Raw genomic sequence first — 19,733 nt, 5'->3', positions numbered from 1 at the left:
CCGACATGTCCAGTGTCAACCTCAAAAAGGGCCTCAGTTTCTGAAGACTGGTCAGAAAATCGCTCTGTTTCGTCGGCCATAGCTGCCTTGAAGGCCGAGCAGTCGTTCTGCATGTGACGTCACGGCAAATATGGCAGCCACTGACAGCGTCTTAGCGCTTGGCCAGATTGACGCAACTTCGCACAAAGACAAATCTACTGATTTCGTTCTGTTGGTGGTTAGTTCTATCATGAAAGTGATCAGTGGTGTTTGTAGTTTTATTACAGAAACCTATTTTAGAGCATAATTTTGCTGTCAGGAGCCCTTTAAGATGGCCATCTAAAGCTACCTTACCTAAACTGCTCAAACCCTTTACTGCAGTACAGGAAGAAATACATAACCATTACCATGTCTTACAAAAAAAAAAAACACAAAAAAATAAACCCAGCTTTTTTATTGTGTGTGAAGTATTTCCACACAGCTGACATGATAGGAACTCCCACACATGCTTTGCTAAATAACTGCTGTTATGGTAACTTCGGTGGCTACTATTATTATCCCATGACCTACTTCATGTTGCTTTTTACCACAGTGCTGTGTAACTGCTGAACCCGATTGGTTAGAAAGTGTTAAATAATCTTCTATAACAGCATGGCTCAGATAGTAGCCCCGACTGCAAGGCAAATCCCAGCCAACGGCTCTGGTGAAGCTTTCTCTGTTGAGTATTTATGAAAGAAGATGTCAGTCAGACCGAAAGCTTTGAGCTAAAGCGGTTCGTTTAAGTTTCCATCATGAGGAGAGTCTTCAGGACAGAAGACTTATGTTGTGTGGCAAGCTCAAGAGGAAGACAGAGAGAAATGTGTTCTTTAATAATTAAAGAATTGTAATCACAGACACATTTCTCTGGGGAATAAAGCACTTCAGGACGTGCTGTTAGAGAAAAATAATCAACTCTGGAGTAGCAATGACCTCCTGCTTAGTGCCAGAGTGCCATGTCACTCCAGGGCTCGAAATTCTTTTTTTTTTTCACCAGCCAGCCGGACTAGTTACCTTCCAAAGTAACTCGCCAAACAGAAAATCAACTCGCCAAAATTTGTTCAAGTATGAATTTTACTTCTGTCAAAAATAACGCAAAAGAGAGTAGTTCCCATTGTTCATGACTAATGTGCATTTATTTCAAGACCCGAGTATTTTGATACTGTTGTTAAATACATAAATGAGAACAACACAGAGCACCATAATATAATATCAACAAATAATAATATATTGGAAAACTTGGTGTATGAGTATTGAAAACAAATATACTTACTATCATGACTATAGCACCCAAAATATGTCCAACATGCTTTCTGTATTTAACCATTTATGAGAGAGAAAGCATTAGGAGCTTCATATTGACCAGGAATCAACTTGAAAAAAATGAATTATTCCATAAAAAATCGTATCGCAGCCAAGGCCTATCCTGCTCCCACGTTTGCTTATAAATCCTTTGTCGTTTCTCCTCTTCAGACCGAGGTCGCTTTGTCCCCGTCTCTGGCGGTTTCTGTACACCTTTCAGAAAATTCCACATCGCAACGTAGCTTTGGCAGATGTAGATGTAAACAACAACAAAAACACGTGTTTAAATGGGCGATAATGTGGCCACATCTATTGAATTTGATAACGTGATGTGGCAGCGGGGGCGTGGCCAAGCGTCGGTCTGTGAATGGAGGGCGGAGTCAGGGAAGGTAAGTGGTGGAATCATTGCACCTGATGTGGATTAGCCTGTGTTTGTGTGTCTTCCCCAGTGACCGCGCCCTTTAAAAGGAGAGGAGAGCAGAGAAAGGGAGCTCCCTCTCCCCAACCAGAACACGTGTGTGTGTGTGTGCTGGGAAGTGATAAAAGGCTGAAAAGCTAGCTATAAATAGTTCATTGAGAACTCAGTTCTGGCCTGCCGTGCTTCTGTGCTCCACCCACCTGGTCCAATACTACACGTGATTACCGCGATATTCAACGAGATGCGTTATATGCATGCGCAGTAGTGAAAAAAACAACAGCCTGACTCGTACACGATATGATTCGGAATTCTTCGGTATTTTCCGTCCTGCCGATAAACACATCGATTAATACAGACAGGGCACACGCTTAATATGTGGTGGCTTTAGTTGACGGTGTGTCTGAATCTTTGCTTCATATATATTTTTTATTTTCAACTAGCCAGCCGGGCTGGCTAGTGACAGGAATTACGGTACCTGCCAAATGACAAATTAAGTCGCCTCGGGCGACCGGACCACCGCGAATTTCGAGCCCTGCACTCCTCCTCATTGATTGCTTTCCTCCAACAACAAAACCTGTGATGCGATATTCCTTTCTTATGTTACATTTCAACATAAGCAAGTCTGTAATATTTCAGGCTGGATTCAAACCTGATCAATCTGATCAGATTCATTCTTTTTACCCTTTTTTTAATCTGATCCAGGATTTTAACTAGTATCAGTCTGATATCGATACAGGATATTAGATTTTATTCTGTCCATATTCACTGGATATGAGCAATCACATGCTCTGATTGGCTACTCTACTACTAGGCTATCAGCTCATATACCGTGAGTAGAGAAAAACAAAATGGCAGAGCGTGTTCCCGAACCAACCGAGGACAAAATAAAAACTCTACTTGAAAACAAAACCCAAAAAAATACAAAAAAAAGCACAACAAAATATGGAATGAAAGTATTTGATGGGAAGAACGTATCTTTTTTATTTTTCAAGAATTATTTATTATTATCACATTTTTCACAAATTGCTACTTTCATTTCGCCGGTTTGTTTCCATTCTAAGCGGAACTGATTTTGCCGGACATTTTGTATAAAGTTTTTATTTATCGAATTTGCAAAAAAATAAAAATAAAAATGCTCTGTTTCTCAAAATCCAGTGAATGCGAATCAAATAAAACAGTTATTCCACTCAATCTCGTCGTACATGGCTTATAACCGACTCAGTGCTACGCGCCTCATCGGCTATCAGCTCGTGTACGACTTGATTTCATGGAATAACTGTTAAGTGAAATATCTTATAAGCACAATAGTAGTGCTGTAATATACAGACACACATACAGTAGCTGTTTATCACCATTGAACATTGAAGAAAATTTACCTCTTTTTTTAAAACATATTTGACTTTTTTTACTATTTGTACTGTGAAACTAGCAAAGGTTCAACATCTACTAAATCTAAATCGACTAATCATTTATGACAAGGTTTAATAAGTATGTAAACTTATGATTGTAAAATCCAATAATTAATTGCGTTCACCTCAAATAATCCTGATCACCTCAAATAAATACAATAAGGCAAAGTTATCAGAGTGTCAGGGCTCGACATTACCGTTTTACTCCACTCGTCCAGTCGGACATGCAGGAAGATTTTTCACTTGTCCTGACCATAACCTTTTCATTCCTCTGTATTTAATAATTCAGTGAAAGAAAAGTGATTAACAAAGTTTATTAAAAAGCAGGTATGGTTATGGTAATCATTATGTTTTAATGATTTATACTTTTTCAATAAAACTCAAACTTTAACTGTAACAATAATAAAAAAAAAAACCAACAACTGTCCAATGCCCCATTATGGTGCGTGTGTTGTTCTAATCCATTACCTGATCTGCAGTTTTAAGAGTTCGACTCACCCAAATTCAAAGCTTCTGGAGGAAATAAAGTTAAATCTTGATTAATCCAGTAAAACATGAAGTGTAAATTAATTTAAAGAAATGAAACAGAAAGAAAACGAGTTGGACATGATAAGGGGGACAGAATCACGTTGTGAATGAAAACGAACCGAAAGTGAGTTCGGCTCTGTTAGAAAATTCCCGCAAAATATTTTACGACATTTGTGATGGTTAATGTGTCCCATACAAAAGAAAAATGCATAGAATGTCTGAAAAAAAAGATTCACCACAGATATTTATTGTATTGAGGTATTTGATCACCATTTCTGATTTCGATGAATTTAAAGTCTATTACGATGTGGTTGTTTTTACACACATCTAGTTTTGAACTAAATTGAACTAGTTTTGTTGGAACTTTATTGATGTAACTCTTGAATAATTACTATAAAAATGGTGACTTTCAACAAATATTCAACGTGTCCAGTTGGACAGGCAGGTGTGGATTTGACGTATTCAGACAAAACATTTGGTTGTCCCGGACAGTCGGACTACTATCAATGTCAAGTCCTGAGTTACCAGCACTCAAAAAAAAAAAAAAAAAGCTACAACAATGGTTTCAATTGTTTAATTTAACATCTAAAAATTAACATCTGAAAAAATTAATTAACAAAAAAAGAGCATACATGAAATGTACTGCACCAAGCAATACAGAGTAGGCTTGCAGTACTTGAGTCCAGGACTCAGACTTGAATCCGACTCGTGCCCTAATTTTAAGGACTCATGACTTGACTTGGACTTGAGCACTGATGACCTGGACTCGGACTCAGACTCATGCATTAACTGCATTCGGACTCGTAAATTGGAGATGAGGACTAGGGTTTTTTTGTTTATTTTTTGTAACGTCATAATAATTTGGCATAAGCTATTTATATCTACATTAATTTTTATACTAATTTCGTGCAAGAGAATACACATTCACGTGTTCATACATCATGTTCAGGAACAAACTAACGTTAATGGAGCTAAAATGCCTGGAGAGACGCCCCTAGGATTGGCCGCTTTGTTTATACAGACTTCTTGTGCAGTGGAAAAAAATGCACTGCTGTGTGTTCCATATGTAGAAGAACTATCGAGGAGACGACGGGGACGACCTCGAACTTCAACCGTCATTTGGCAAAACTCCACCCAGAGAAGGAAGTGACATGCTACGTTCATTGCTCTGTTTATAGTGGGGCTTGCTGAGCAATGAACTAGCTACTGTAAACCCTCTCTCATGTTATTTGCCCTGTTGGTAGTGGGCGGGGCTTGCTGAGCGATGAACAAGCTTTTTATCTATAGCCTATTAACTAAAATGCGGCAGTCGAGCAGTAACGTTAGTCCAACACAGTAGCAGAGACGGTTTCACATAAAGGCAACAACAGCCACCGTCAAATGGTGCAGTTGGAGTCTTGTTCTCGGACTCGACTCTAAATTTTCTTTAATGGCTTGGACTTGAACACTGGGGACTTGAGACTGGACTTGGACTCGAGGTTTCGTGACTCGACTACAACACTGCTACAGAGTACCAGGCCACACACATAATCTACAGATGAAGGTCACTTCAAAAAGAATGTGTTAAACAGTGTGTTGTTTCTGTAATCATCAGAATGAACGTTGGTCTGATTTCGACACACAAAGCTAAAAGTATGAGCCTAAAATCCTTGTCTGTGCCTGAATGAGTGCACAAAGAGTCACCTGTCTATTCACCTCTGCAAAAGCTTCCTCAGATCTGCAAAACTAATCAAGTCAATGGACAACAGAAGCATAAACAAGACGATATTTGGAGGCGAGCAGGGGTAATGTTCTAACGTGGCTGGATCACATCCAAATATCGTCTCAAATATCGTCTCAAATATCGACCATCTCTCTTCTCACACTAATCCCTGAGAGTCAGGCTCCTGGATTAATCTCACACAGGAGGTGTGGCCATGTGCTACTCCTGATCTCTGACACTACTGTCCAGGTAGTGCAGTTCGTACTGCTACGGTTTTAAACCTGCTCAATTAAGCACAACTTTTTGGTACAACATTACCGAAGATATTCGTCTTTTTCTCGATGCACAATTTTCATCCGTTATCTTTCCATTAATCTTAGATGGTGAAAGATTATGAATAGCAACACATGAGCTACAGCGGACCTACAATATGCACCTATAACGTCTAATAATGAAGGCTCTTATGGAGTAGCAAAGGTTCGCTTGTGCATAAACACACAGAAGCATGATAACACCCCAAAAATATTCAAGGTGTATTATTTACGAGCAGGATGTATGAGAAGTTAGATCTCTCTTCTCAAATGCCTAAAACAGCATGTCTTATCTGTTGTGTGTGTTTCTACTTACAGCGAAGTGTCTATGCGATTAGATTAATTTCACACCCGCAATGTAATTTGCTAAGAATGAAAGTCTGTTCATGAATAATGCAAAATAAATTGTGCAAACTGAACCTCCCGAAAGGTAGGTATTAAATTTGCGTGTTCATTTTTTCTGCCACTTACAGAGAAAAAGGCATATCTAAGTAACAAGAGTGTTTTGAAAAATGATATTAAAAAAATTCTACAGTAAGCTTGGTTTCCTGTTCACTATTCACCACAAATTTGTACTTCCGATGACAACAGCAATGAAAGTTCACATGAACAGCTTTTCTTTGCAGTAGTGACAGGACTTCCAGAGTCAGAGCACTCGCCTCAGTTCACAATAACAGACGACTCTTTTTACACCTAATGCAAAGGTCTCACAAAGCTGGAATCAATTTAGACGTTTCTGAGTCTTCCGTGGGTCAACTGGCACACGTTCTGGGCCCTTTCATCGGAATATTTGAGAGCCGGGGAGCTTCCTTGACAACCGGAAGGGCGTGGCTTCCATCCCTGGAAAGTTTCATTGGGTTGAAAATTGCCATGGGTCAAGCACTGGAAGAATTCATCCTTCACAACAGTGAAGGCATCCGTGAACATCCTTGAGGCATCCATGAGGCTTATGTGGGCTACCGGGGCTTGCCGTAGCATTCTGTTGCACACCATTGAGCTCAAAATATTCACAGAACATTCTGCAATGAGTGAAAAGTTTGCCTCGGGGGCGTGGCTTATTTCGTCTTGCCGTTGCTATGCCATGCTGCAGTCATGAAATCTGTACACACTGCCATCATTACCATTAGGCTGTAGGTCACTACACGTCGCTGCCGTCATTAGTTTTACCGGCATCTTCCGTCGCAGCTACCGTGGCTTCATTTGCATATCTACTCCGTCCAAACTTATGCAACCAATCACTGCCAAAATCTGCCGGAATGGCCACGGTAGGTCCCAGCCACACTTTTCATGGATCAACCGGCTACATGTAACCTTAACATTAACGGCTCACTGCCAGTTTCTTTCAAAAGCAGCCATTTATCATTCTTTACCTATTTATAGTTTAAACTATTTAACCCTCTGGGGTCTGAGGGTATTTTCTAGCACGCTAATGATTTTGGCATGCTCTGATTTTGTTGTCAATTTCAACAAATCCTAGCAGTATTTTCAAAATCATATGACTTTTTTTTGTATTCAGCACAAGTTCAGCTACAATAATACACTACCGTTCAAAAGTTTGGGGTCACCCAGACAATTGTGTGTTTTCCATGAAAAGTCACACTTTTATTTCCTACCATAAGTTGTAAAATGAATAGAAAATATAGTCAAGACAGTTTTCTGGCCATTTTGAGCATTTAATTGACCCCACAAATGTGATGCTCCAGAAACTCAATCTGCTCAAAGGAAGGTCAGTTTTATAGCTTCTCTAAAGAGCTCAACTGTTTTCAGCTGTGCTAACATGATTGTACAAGGGTTTTCTAATCATCCATTAGCCTTCTGAGGCAATGAGCAAACACATTGTACCATTAGAACACTGGAGTGATAGTTGCTGGAAATGGGCCTCTATACACCTATGGAGATATTGCACCAAAAACCAGACATTTGCAGCTAGAATAGTCATTTACCACATTAGCAATGTATAGAGTGGATTTCTGATTAGTTTAAAGTGATCTTCGTTGAAAAGAACAGTGCTTTTCTTTCAAAAATAAGGACATTTCAAAGTGACCCCGAACTTTTGAACGGTAGTGTACGTTACAGCAGCTACTGTACAAACAGTAATATGCACTGGCTCGCTTTTACTCTCTGGTCTTGAAGCATTTCTCTTTGCACTGGAGTGTTACAAAGCGCTGATGCTACAGTCACCTTTAATAAATGTTCATACATAAATCTTGTTCGTTTCTACTTTAGAAATGGTAATGTGCTACAACAAGTGCATATAGCAATGTATAGAGTGGATTTCTGATTAGTTTAAAGTGATCTTCATTGAAAAGAACAGTGCTTTTCTTTCAAAAATAGGGAAATTTCAAAGTGACCCCAAACTTTTGAACGGTACTGTATCTCTGTAGTATGTATGTCATGATTGTACTTTAAAAAAATAACAGATAAATGAAGATGTTGTAAAAAAGTTTTAGATCTGTGTTGAAATGTGTGAAAAAACATGACCTTACCCATTGTGAAAAACCGTTTTGGTCACTTGAGGTGATTCTGTTCAGTCTTAGGAATGTATCAAGCACAAAAACTTAAACCTGCTCCATTGATTTGGACAATTAACTGGCCATCGAAAAAATTATGTCCTATTGTTTTGGGATAAAGGGTTGGCAGTGGGAGGGGTATTCAATGAGAAGAGCAAAAATTTCAGTTCCATTCATTGAGAAGAGTGAAAACCCCTCCCGCTGCCAACTCTTAATCCCATCAGGTCATGTTTTTTTCACACATTCCAACACAGTTCTAAAACTGCTATTTACAACAGCTTCATTTATCTGGTATGTGACTTTATTTTGGTATTTGACTCGATTCAGTGTGTCTCGAAATTAACTCTTGTACTATTTTACTCAGTTCAGAGCCACAACCAACTCTGTTACACAATTTCTCTGTAATTTTGCTTCAACTCCAACTCCAAATTTTACTCTCTAAACTCAAAATGGAGCAAAATTAACTATTTTTGAGGAAAATGCTTTTAACTCCGGAAAAATTGCTCAGTCATTTTTCCTGTGTATGCACTACAGCGCACGCACATCAATCGATCTGCTCATCAGAAATAGAAGAAATATTTGCGCTTACTTGAGGTGATCTTCGGCTGGATCGACTCGAAATTAAAAATAAAAAAGGCCCTGCTCATCATCAGTGTCGCAGTTCTCAAGATTGAAGTGAATCGCTGTTCTGAATCATGAATTGAATCATGAATTGAATCGCTGTCCTGAATCATCCAAACGCATAAAATCCACTTGCCATCTTGCAACAAGTTTTACCTCCAAATAGCCTAAACTATGTCTGACAGATCTGATCCTGTTTACGCTGGGCGTTCCCATGGCGAAAGAGAAACCAATCGAAACCCTAAGAGTGAAAGTGATTATCATGCCGTTACCATCTGAACAGTCTTTTATGAATGTGTAATTGCGCACTCAGGGCTCCGACTCCGGTGTGGCTGAGTAAGGTGACAAGTTTTATGTTTCATCTCATTTAGATCATTTAAAAACTATGATATTATTTGGCAGTGGGCACATAGGAAAGTGTAAAAAGTAAAGTTTCTGCCAATATGTTTATCATGCTTGTATGATGAAAAACTTGAAGATATTTATCTCAATACATGACCTACTCATCCTCAACCTATCGAGCTTCGCCAGTGAAGCTCTCGACCTCAGAGGGTTAATAAAATATCGTGAATATCAAACGAGCGTTCTAGTTTTTACTTTTACATTTCATTTAAATAAATGTAAAAACAATGAGGTGCTACGTCTTTGCATTGCCTCACAACAATCATCCCTGTCTCAATATTATTATTATGTTATGGCTGCACTTCACTTTGATTGAAGTTCAAATTGAAGAAGATTTGTGCCCATTCATGGTGATATGAATGCACCTCTCGAATCCGTTCCGCTCCACGCAATAACTAGCAGCAGGCAGTCGGACCCTCATCCAGCCTCGGTTACATGCAGAAACGAGTCAAACACACTTCCTAACCTTCCCGCTAGAAGCGGCTTGACATTGTTATGCCGTGCAAAACAACAGCATCTGAGTTCACTGGATGTGGATGTGATTAACAGAGAGAATCCTGATTACAAATTACTGATGGATTTTCCATACACGTGTCCCAGAACCTGTTTGTGTGGTTCAAATAAAAAAAAAAAAACCTCCAAAAGGCTCTTCAGAGTCGACTCCAGATGATAAACCTAGAAGCGCCGACTCAGAATCAACTCATTTACATTACTACTACTTCTGTACTAATATATTATAAACAGAACACACACTCATGGCCACACTTCCGTGTTTTACATTCATGCTGCTTTTCGATGCCTCTTACTGCTGTTAATTGCCATTCTGCCCAAAGCCTGATTATGTATGGCAAGCTTTAGGCCCACTTTACACGGGGACGGTCTGAAACAAAAACACAAAAGTCCGTTTTCGTTCTCACTTTTTTCCGCGTCTACACGACCGTTTTCAAGGAGGAAATCTGCGTCTATACGGTGACGCATAAATGTGTGGAATTCAGTTGGATGTGCATGCCAGGCGGCTAGGTGGTGCTGTGAAAGACCTCCGCTATGTCTGCACGCATGCGCAACGTCTTCCGTCTTGTCTGATCTGCACATCTGCGCCGCGAAAACTTTGACTACTCTGGCTATGGTAAGTAAGAAAGTAAGTAAAAAAGTAAGAGCATACTATACCCGCCTCTGTTCATTAACGGTATATGTGCAGATTCGGATTCAGATATGTGCCAGAGCAGCTTGAAGGTCCGTTGGATCGATGTAATCAGACATGCTCTTACTTTTTTACTTACTTTCTTACTTCCCAGGCTGGCATGTACAGCATATGACATATGTATGACGTAAATGCGTACCCGATGTGAGCAGATCCGAGCAGAGTTTCGCGTATTGGGTAGTTTAGACGGATATGCAACGGGGGCTGTTTTTAACTTATCCACTCTGGAAGGCGTTTTCAATTTTTTTCGTTTTTCAGCCTCGGAAACGCCGTCCCCGTGTAGACGAAAGGCACTTCCGATAAAATATTTAGTCGTTTTTAACCGACAGCGTCCTCGTGTAAACGGGCCCTTAGTTTACTCTTCAGGGAGTCTCTAGCGACGATACAAACTTGTCACTGCTTTTAAAAAAGTAGTGCATGCAATAATAGCAGAGCTCCGCGTGTGTGATGGTAATGCACTGATGTGATTTTTGATGGCTTTTGCGAAAGTACGATATCCGTCCCAACGATGTATGTGTACCGCCACAGGGAACCTGATCGTAAGTGCAAGACAACGTATCTTATAAACACCTGACCAGCAGACAATAAAATTTGTATTTTTATTTCCATAAGATAGATGGGTTTTTATCCAGTGCTTATTTTTAATTTAATTTTTAAGAATAACGTGGGATTATTATATAGCACTAGCTACTTCCGGTAAAATTGCGCACTCAGATTGTTTCCTTGGCTGGCAGAATTTTCCCGTAATGCCCATGTTTCCAAAAAACAAACATCCATCCATCATCTGTAGCCGCTTATCCTGTTCTACAGGGTCGCAGGCAAGCTGGAGCCTATCCCAGCTGACTATGGGCGAGAGGCGGGGTACACCCTGGACAGAGGTGGAAAAAGTACTGAAAAATTGTAATTAAGTAAAACTATCTTTACTTTGCTTAAATTCTACTCAAGTAAAAGTAAAAGTACCCATCTAAAAATCTACTCGAGTAAAAGTAAAAAAGTACTCAATTTAAAATGTACTTTGAGTAAAAGTTACTTAGTTACTTTCAATTATTTGATGTAAAAAAAGAAAGGACAAGTCATAAATCAGATTGTTTTTAATGAACTATTAGTCCACATAATAACCTTTCAGGCAGTATAATGTATAAAGCTTTGTTTGGACTACCCCATAAAACATTTTCAAGTACAAGTGGCATAACTTGTAAATTCTATCATCCATTTTTTTCCTTTACTGGCAAACGCTTGCTATTTTTATGCATACTTTATATATATATATATGAGTGATTCCACGCTGGGGCGGCACGGTGGTGTAGTGGTTAGCGCTGTCGCCTCACAGCAAGAAGGTCCTGGGTTCGAGCCCCGGGGCTGGCGAGGGCCTTTCTGTGTGGAGTTTGCATGTTCTCGCCGTGTCCGCGTGGGTTTCCTCCGGGTGCTCCGGTTTCCCCCACAGTCCAAAGACATGCAGGTTAGTTTAACTGGTGACTCTAAAATTGACCGTGAGTGTGAATGGGTGTCTATGTGTCAGCCCTGTGATGACCTGGCGACTTGTCCAGGGTGTACCCCGCCTTTCGCCCACAGTCAGCTGGGATAGGCTCCAGCTTGCCTGCGACCCTGTAGAAGGATAAAGCGGCTAGAGATAATGAGATGAGATGATTCCACGCTTATGGGTACTGAAATGGGGACATGAACTTATTTTTAAAAATTCACCTAAAACCATTTCTTTTTTTACCATCAGGTCACAAAACATGTAATCTTTAATGAATGATATGTTAAAAGATAACTTTAATTTTCTGAGATGTAATAAAAACATATTTATATGCCAAAGTCAGAACGTAACAGAAGTGTTGTGGACATATATATTCTCAATTTTAACAATGTAGAATTACTTTTTGAAACACAGGAAGGTGATGTTTTAGCAAATATAATTAATAAACATGTGTAGTAGAATAAACATACACATTCTTTCAATAAGATTAACATGGTATATAGCTAGATTGTAATTAATTTGTAACAGACGCGAGATGGACAATCGTAACAGAAGTAATGTAACAGACATCATTTTGGAACTCATAGGCTTGACTTTGGCATATAAATATGTTTTTATTACATCTCAGAAAATTAAAGTTAGCTTTTAACATATCATTCATTAAAGATTACATGTTTTGTGACCTGATGGTAAAAAAAGAAATGGTTTTAGGTGAATAAGTTCATGTCCCCATTTCAGTACCCATAAGCGTGGAATCACTCATATATATATATAAAATTTATGTATATACGGTACAGTATGTGTGTGTATATATACACACAGTCTACCTGTAATGTGCAATTTTTCCGAGCCTCTCAATAAGGCAATTTTTCTATACTTTTTCACGGTAGATAATGCAAATAGCCCTCTGTATTTAATCTTTCGTTTGTCTAATTTGTATTTCAGTTTTATTTGTTATCTGTTTGACATTTTCTTGCTACTGTAACACGTGAATTTCCCCAATGTGGGATGAATAAAGTGAATCTAATCTATTAAAGCCACTAAAGCAGACTTACTAAAATGACACATATGAAACGTAAACCAACCAAACTCAGTGTCCAGGGCTCTCACGATTTAAAGACAGCTAAGCGATTCCTTAGTAACACTGTGCTCTTCCTTATATAGAAAATATAATTGACAAATTAACTGCATAATGTTTACAACCTGTCGAGAGGTAATGTGCAAACTATGTTGAGACCACCCCATAAAACATTTTTAAGCAAAGTGCCAAATTCTGAATTGTATGGTCCAACTCAAACACCACAATAAAAAAAGAAAAGAAAACCAAAATCAAACAAAGTATCCAAGACAGTGAAAATGTTCTGATGGCCTATCAGTGACCTCCCAAAGCTCTAGTCGAGGCTACAGCTAACAACCCAGGAGCGAGTCTATACATGAATTAGGATTTTTTCATAAGAGACCAATTGCAACTAAAACCATGCACTCGTATTATTTCTGACTGTCGTTCTGATAAAACAAATTTGTAAACGTGAGGTGATTCATTTCATTTAGGCTACTTCACTTGAAACGTTAGTGAGCAGTATGGATGCTAGGCGGCCAAAAGAATTGATAATGAAGGCACATTTTACTCAACAGTGGAAGGTTTTAATCAAACGATAAATATAACGTTTGGGATACACAGGTAAATGCACATATCTTCTTACCACCACATGCTTCCGCAGATTTGATGTAGAAGTTTTGTAGACTGATAGCTCTGTACGGCGGGGCAGGCACATTTTGCATTACATTATTATGTTATTGCCTCGTTTGCGTTTGAATGCAAAGTACTGGCTGAGATACGGCCAAGGATTTCCCTCGCTGTCCGGCGCATCTGTTCCACGGGAATTCTCTTCTTGGCAATCCTCAACCTCCTCCATGACCTCCTCTATCTCTTGCTCGGCTACCTCGGCACCAGCCATCATCCAACCATACATGCAGGCTAATATGGATATTCCGCGCGCGCGCCTGCGCCAGTTTCCTTTCAGTTCAGGCCAATTGGGGTTTTTTTTCCCCTGCATTTAATTTTTTTTACTCAGTAACGGGCGGTTTTCGAATGTAGCAAAGTAAAATACTTGGTTCAAAATGTACTTGAGTAAAAGTAAAATTACCCATTTCAAAAACTATATAAAAATTACAAATTACACAAAAAAAATCTACTTAATTACAGTAACGTGAGTAAATGTAATTCGTTACTTTCCACCTCTGACCCTGGACAAGTGGCCAGGTCATCGCACACAGAGACAAACAACCATTCACGCTCACATTCACACCTACGGCCAATTTAGAGTTGCCAGTTAACCTAACCTGCATGTCTTTGGACTGTGGGGGAAACCGGAGCACCCGGAGGAAACCCACGCGGACAACATGCAAACTCCACACAGAAAGGCCCTCGCCGGCCTCGAACCTTCTTACTGTGAGGCGACAGTGCTAACCACTACACCACCGTGCCGCCCAAAAAACAAACAAACAAAACAAAAACAAAGCGACAAAAAAGATTTATTGGAAATCAAAAACAGCCGAAACACAAAAGACAAAAAAGAGTCTCCCGAGTTATTCAAAAAATGAGTAACGAAGAGCATTCAGACACCGCTAACCGCTAACAGAAATTCAGTTTTGAAGCCACTAGCTGTTTATTCAGCGTGTGTGACAACTATGTTACAAATATGACGTGACTGAAAGCAGCGTCATGCCTCGTTATAATGAGCGTCTATTTTAATTTTAGAAATAAAAAAGCCATATAATAAACTCCTTGCTTGCTCGGTCTTTATCAGACCTCTGTCTTTTTTTTGAAGAAGAAGCTTTTATTTGTCACATGCACACTCAAGTTCATCCTCTGCATTTAACCCATCTGAAGCAGCGAACACACGCATGCACACACACAAGTGAGCAATGAGCACACGCATATACCACAGAACAGTGGGCCGCTTGCTATACCACAGTTGGGGTTAGGTGCCTTGCTCAAGGGCACTTCAGCACTTTCCCTGGAGGAAACCCACACAGACACGGGGAGAACATGCAAACTCCACACAGAAAGGCCCCCGTTGGCCGTTGGGCTCAAACCCAGAACCTTCTTGCTGTGAGGCAGCAGTGCTAACCACTACACCATTGTGCTCGCCTACGGCTCGGTCCGTACTGTCAAGAATTCAGTCTGATATTTTCCTGTAAAAACCTCACACTCAGTTAATAAATAGTTATTATTTACTAACAGATTTTACGGAAAATATTCACGACAGTTTCATAGAAAGCTAGTCAAAACAGTTTTATTAGTCCACTAGCTTGTTGGACAGTTGACACCTAACCAGAACCTGATAACCAGACAACTGTTTGACAGATCAAGATCGCACCTCGGGGCTCATATGCTGCATTCGGTCGAGGATTAAGTTTTCCAGCAGTTTTTTCCCCAAAGGTTTTTATCCTACTGTTTTTTCATAGTCGGCAACGTAGCGTTGCATTGCATGGTTTTTTTTACCTGAATGATTTCTTACTCTGCACACTCATGTAAATAATTATTGTCTAGTTCAATAGCAATGATGAGCATCTTTCCTTCGTGTTCGATAATCCAAAACTACCGCCAATCGATACTGATTAGTTCTTATGTCCAGTAATATTGAACCGTAACTATATAGGATGTTTCAAAAAAATTTGATATCATTTCACAATCTAATAACTTTGCCAATTCTCATTCAATTGACCTCAAATTTTAACAGCATGTGTGGAAATGGGTCAAAATTTTATGTTTAATGTTTTTTGTTTGTTTTTTAAAATCTTTTTAGGTATAGAAATGCCACTCGCTGGAAAAGAAAAGGCGTTTTGTTTTGTGTGTTAGAGTACGCGCGAACAAGACCGTGCAACGTGCATTTTTGAGAGAATTCTCTAAAAATACACCAAGTGCAATGCAGATTTGGACACGGCACAAAAAGTTCACAGAGGAAGGCTGTCTGTGCAGCAGGGAAAAAGGATCTGGACGACTGCCAGCATCGGAAGAGATGGTCGAGAGAGTGGGTTCGCAAAAATTGAAAATCTGTGAAATCGTTCATGGAATCCACATACACACATTTGAAATTCTTATTCATATTTTGAGGAATAAATCTTATATTGCAGGGCGGCACGGTGGTGTAGTGGTTAGCGCTGTCGCCTCACAGCAAGAAGGTCCGGGTTCGAGGCCCATGGCCGGCGAGGGCCTTTCTGTGCGGAGTTTGCATGTTCTCCCCGTGTCCGCGTGGGTTTCCTCCGGGTGCTCCGGTTTCCCCCACAGTCCAAAGACATGCAGGTTAGGTTAACTGGTGACTCTAATACCCTGTCCACACTAGGGATTTTGTACCGATACGAAACTACTTTCGTTCTGCAACACCTGTCCACACTAGCAACTATACCGGTACTGTATCGGTACGAAACCCACAAATGTATGGGTTTCATACCGGTACAGTATCGGTACTGTAGCGCTTCGCTGTAGTGTGGACAGATGAAGCGGCTCTGTATCGATACAAATATAATGCACATGCGCAATGAACCATTCCTACGTCTTCCGGGTTATTCATACAATACAATACAATACGCCCGTGCTTTCCAGCTGTAAATAAAACGTCAAAATGGCTCAAAACAACCGTGGAGGTACATGGAACAAAGAAAGGGGGGAGAAAGGGAGAGAGGGAGGGAGGAAGAAAGGAGGAAAAGGGAGAGAAAGGGAGGGGAAGAGAAGGAAAGAGGGAGAAAGTGAGGGGAAGAGAAGGAAAGAGGGAGAAGGTGAGGGGGGAGAACTGCCTCGCGTGTTTTATACGATTCGACTGAATAAATGACCACCAGAAATACAGACTGTACACTGACAACAAAAAGCGCACACACGTTGTTTCATCCGCCATATTCTCGGAAGGAAGTTACTCGGTAACCACGGAAACATTTCGCGCACGCGCATTTCAACTTCCGTGAAAGAAAACCGCAAACATTTCTCGCTAGTGTGGACAGATGCACTAAACTGTACCGGTATACTTTGTATCGATACAGTTATACCACTATCGTACCGGTATATATGTGAACACAGCAAGAATTGACCGTAGGTGTGAATGTGAGTGTGAATGGTTGTCTGTGTCTATGTGTCAGCCCTGTGATGACCTGGCGACTTGTCCAGGGTGTACCCCGCCTTTCGCCCGTAGTCAGCTGGGATAGGCTCCAGCTTGCCTGCGACCCTGTAGAACAGGATAAAGCGGCTAGAGAGAATGAGATGAGATCTTATATTGCTCAACATTAAACCTGTTCAGTTTCGTTTACCTGGAGTGTGCAGTTTCTGGGATATTTACATCTCAAATAATATCAAATTATTTGAAACACCTTGTATAGTAATGATGTAGAGTGAAAGTGCTGGTTCACTGCTGAACACCAGACACCCAACAGAGTCACACCACAGTAAATGTCGTGGTGTTGGTTCTGGCTCATGGCCAGAGGTGGACAAAGTACCCAACTTCATTACTTAAGTCAAAGTACAGATCCCGCTGGTCAAATGTTACTCTGATACAAGTGAAAGTTGTCCAGTCAAATTTTTACTTCAGTTAAAGTACTGAAGTACTTGCTTTTAAAAATACTTAAGTATTAAAAGTACATTTTCTGTCAACACATTGTTGTATTATTGCCACAACGCTGACAAAACCCAACGCCGTTACCAAAGACAGAAATGTGAATTCACAAAATGAACGCATGCTGTGCCATCATGGTGGTTTAACATTTAGCTAGCTAGTCAGTAAAACTACACCTGACATGCTAGCAAACTCTTTTCAAACTCAAAATCATATTGGGTAGCTAAAGCTACTAGAAAAGAAAGATTTCTACATTGTTTATTTGGCAAGATTATGCTAAAACATATTTCTGAAAGGACTTCAGATAAGTTAATGTTATTCATGTTAGTGTGACACCGTGTTTACATGCTAACTAACAGTGTCCAAGTTAACTAGCTATGTGTTAGCGTTAGCTGTGGACAAGGCTACAGCAACTTGGTGGGCAAATCCATAGAAAGTCATTTGACTAACCAGACTGCATAGCAACTGCAACGTACTGTAGCTCTTAAAGCACAGACAACTTCACTTCAAGCTTTCTCTTGGAATAAAACGTTTATATCCCTCAATATGCTTCCGCAGGTTGGACGGCGAGTTTTTGTAGGCCGTGATGTGGTTCGTTTTCGGCAAACAAAGCAAACATTTAAATGAAACTAATCTTTAATCCTTTCAGAAAACTGAAACATGGGTTCTAGCTATAGCCACGGCTGTGTGCATTCCCCAGAAGAACCGCCTCCTTCCATTCTGCCATCAACTGATCGTGTTCAAATAACACTGCTGAGAAATCACTGAACTTGATTTTATACAGTCTATGGACGTGACATGACCCTAGTGATTACTGATAGGCTGTCTCAGTGTCACCTAAGGAAAAAAAAACCAATCACGCTTTAGAAAAGAAAAGAAAAAACCATCCACTTTCAAAGCCGCTTCACAGTAACGAGTAACGAGGACCTTGACAGAAATGTAGTGGAGTGAAAAGTACGATATTTCTCTTTCAAATGTAGTGATGTTAAAGTCATAAGTTTCCAAAAAAAAATAATACTCAAGTAAAGTACAGATACTCAAAAAGTGTACTTAAGTACAGCACTCGAGTAAATGTACTTCGTTACTGTCCAGCTCTGCTCATGGCCTGCAGTGTCAAAGAAAAGAATAAATATGTATCGTAACTGCGATGTGTATCTCATTATCGGTATCACTGTCACAAGATAATGCAGCAATTTACTGATGCGAAATACACAACACTACAACACACAACTCATATGCTATAATATTATTTTTCTATTCAGGTTGATTTTGTGGGTGGCACGGTGGTGTAGTGGTTAGCGCTGTCGCCTCACAGCAAGAAGGTCCTGGGTTCGAGCCCTGTGGCCGGCGAGGGCCTTTCTGTGCGGAGTTTGCATGTTCTCCCCGTGTCTGCGTGGGTTTCCTCCGGGTGCTCCGGTTTCCCCCACAGTCCAAAGACATGCAGGTTAGGTTAACTGGTGACTCTAAATTGACCGTAGGTGTGAGTGTGAATGGTTGTCTGTGTCTATGGCCAAGTTTACATTAGACCGTATCTGTCTTGTTTTCTTCGCGGATGCACTGTCCGTTCACATTAAAACGCCGGGAAACGGGAATCTGCCAGGGTCCACGTATTCAACCCAGTTCGTGTGTGGTCCGGTGCTGTGTAAACATTGAGGATATGCGGATACGCTGTGCTGAGCTCTAGCTGATGTCGTCATTGGACAACGTCACTGTGACATCCACCTTCCTGATTCGCTGGCGTTGGTCATGTGACGTGACTGCTGAAAAACGGCGCGGACTTCCGCCTTGTATCACCTTTCATTAAAGAGTATAAAAGTATGAAAATACTGCAAATACTGATGCAAATACTGCCCATTGTGTAGTTATGATTGTCTTTAGGCTTGCCGTCCTTCCACTTGCAAGTGGTGAGTGACTTGCGCATGCCCGATATGCACTGGGATCACACACACAGCGGCTCAGTCCCGAATCACTGCTCGTGCGCTTCACTCGCGCGCTCTGTGAGCTGTGCAGGGCCGGAGTGCGCACCCTCCAGAGGGCACTCGCTGTTCAGGGCAGAGTGATTTGGAGCGCAGGATGCCTGCGGAGCCGAGCCGCTGAGGAGAAATTTACACATTACACATTTATACATTTCAACTTACGTGCCGTCTAATTAGTCATGTGATTAGCGTATCTGTGTATTGGCGTTGCTGTGTGCACGCGAATTGTGTATTGGCGTTGCTGTGTGCACG

At 40.5% G+C, this 19,733-nt stretch overlaps 1 protein-coding gene across 1 annotated transcript in view; it reads right to left on the bottom strand.

Annotated features, from left to right (window-relative positions):
• The window catches only part of ppp1r9ba (protein phosphatase 1, regulatory subunit 9Ba), a 142,912-nt gene that overhangs the window by 77,061 nt on the left and 46,118 nt on the right, over positions 1 to 19,733 (bottom strand). The window lies entirely within an intron of this gene.

This window comes from Neoarius graeffei, chromosome 20 (genome assembly GCF_027579695.1).
Source record: "Neoarius graeffei isolate fNeoGra1 chromosome 20, fNeoGra1.pri, whole genome shotgun sequence".
In the NCBI taxonomy this organism is placed as follows: Eukaryota; Metazoa; Chordata; class Actinopteri; order Siluriformes; family Ariidae; genus Neoarius; species Neoarius graeffei.
The sequence above is the reverse complement of the archived record's forward strand: the minus strand, read 5'-3'. Positions and strand labels throughout refer to the sequence as shown.